Source organism: Hydra vulgaris, chromosome 13 (assembly GCF_038396675.1).
Source record: "Hydra vulgaris chromosome 13, alternate assembly HydraT2T_AEP".
NCBI lineage: Eukaryota > Metazoa > Cnidaria > Hydrozoa > Anthoathecata > Hydridae > Hydra > Hydra vulgaris.
This window is the reverse complement of record NC_088932.1, coordinates 22,717,774-22,719,525: the sequence shown is the minus strand read 5'-3', so window position 1 is coordinate 22,719,525 and position 1,752 is coordinate 22,717,774.

The following is a 1,752-nucleotide window of genomic DNA, read 5'->3' as shown; positions in this document are numbered from 1 at the left end:
CTACTTTTTTCTTTTATTCTATTTTAGTTATATACAGTATAATTATTTGAATTTAACAGTTCAATTTAACAAAAAACAGTTGCTATTGACCTTTGTTTTTGTTTTGGTTCTTTTTCAGACCTTGGAAAATATAAATAACAATAGTTCTTAAAGAAAATATTTGAAAGTGTAACACCATGGTTTCTGTTCATATTTGATAGGATTCTGATACAAGCATCATTAAATTGCACAAAGAAGATATGCATGTATTATCAGCTACTTCACAAAACATAATAAAGCAATATATTACCCATTGACATACTAAATCACCAGATATACTTAATTTCCTCAGTAAAATCTCTAAATTTCTCATAATAAAAATATGAATCATCTGAATTTTTGTCATTTCGGCAATATAACCAGGTATGTAAATTAGAATCATTTTGACATCTATAGATAATACATTTTCTAATTCTGGCAAGTTATCAAATATCAAACATTTTTCTTTTAAGTAAAAACCACATCATTCACAAGAATGACCTGATGCAGTAAAATCAAGATCAATCTTTTTTTATTAATTTAAACGCATTAAAAAATATATGCTTTTGTGAGTTGATTTTTTGGCATTTTAGCTTGTAGTTTTTTTCTATGATCTTTTGCAACAAGCATTATATTTTGCCTTTGATCATTATTTGTAGATGCCTTCACAAAGTCTTGTATAAGCTTGATGTTTCTTTCTGCGCAATTGTTAGTAGTAGAGGGATATTTTACAAATAAACAGAACTTACGAAAACTTTCGGTATTATCTCAAGAATTTACTCCACCGTAAACCCATTGTTCAACTTCGCTTTTTTAAATTCAAATAATTTTAAAAAGATACCAAGACTCTGGACCAACCAGAAGAGATAATGCTTTTTGGAATTAAGAACTGGAATAATTTGAGGATACCCAATATGAAATGTAGGCATAGGAAATTTAAGTAAGTTATTAATCATTTTCATTTTTTCATTGTCTTCAACGTCGCGATCTCCAATTGCTACACAACAAGCTGAGGAGTTAAGTACCAAGAGTGTCGTTTTATACTCTTTGTTAAAGACTGTTCTAATTGGTCATCGTATTGCTCTTGTATTTTAAGACTTGCCCTGAAAGCGTTAAGGTCATTCTTAGGTGCTTTTGAAGACTGAGAGCTTCTTAGGAGCTTTTGAAGACTGAGAGTTCACAATGACCTTTTTTTTTCTTCATAAGTTTTTCGTCAAATTCATAATCTGTTGAATAGTCAAATTTGCAGTCGGCTGTTTCAAATCCATCTATATTTTCACTACATATTGCAATACTACTATGCTGGCTTCCTTGAACTTTATGAATCTGTTTTTGTTTTTCTATAGTTAGAAATCTGAGTCTCCTCTTTTCAGTTTTAGCTCTGTAAGCTGTATCATATTTTTTCTCAATGAACATTTTTCTTTCATTCGTTTGGTCTTTAAAGAATTCTAGATCATTTTCAACTACTTCTAGATCATTATTAGCTTCTCTTATTTTCTTCTCAAAATCAATTTTTGAAAAATTAAAAAGATTACTTAACTCGAATTTAAATTTTTCTACTAAAATATTATGTTTTGTTTTATCTTTAAACTCAAGTGATGTCATTTTTAGCATTTTAGTATATTTTTTAATGAACTTGTTTATTTTTTACAAAAGCGAAAGTAACAAAAATACGGAAAAAATTGTTATATTCAAATTTTCAAAATATACATCTTGCAATTGTCGACTAAATAA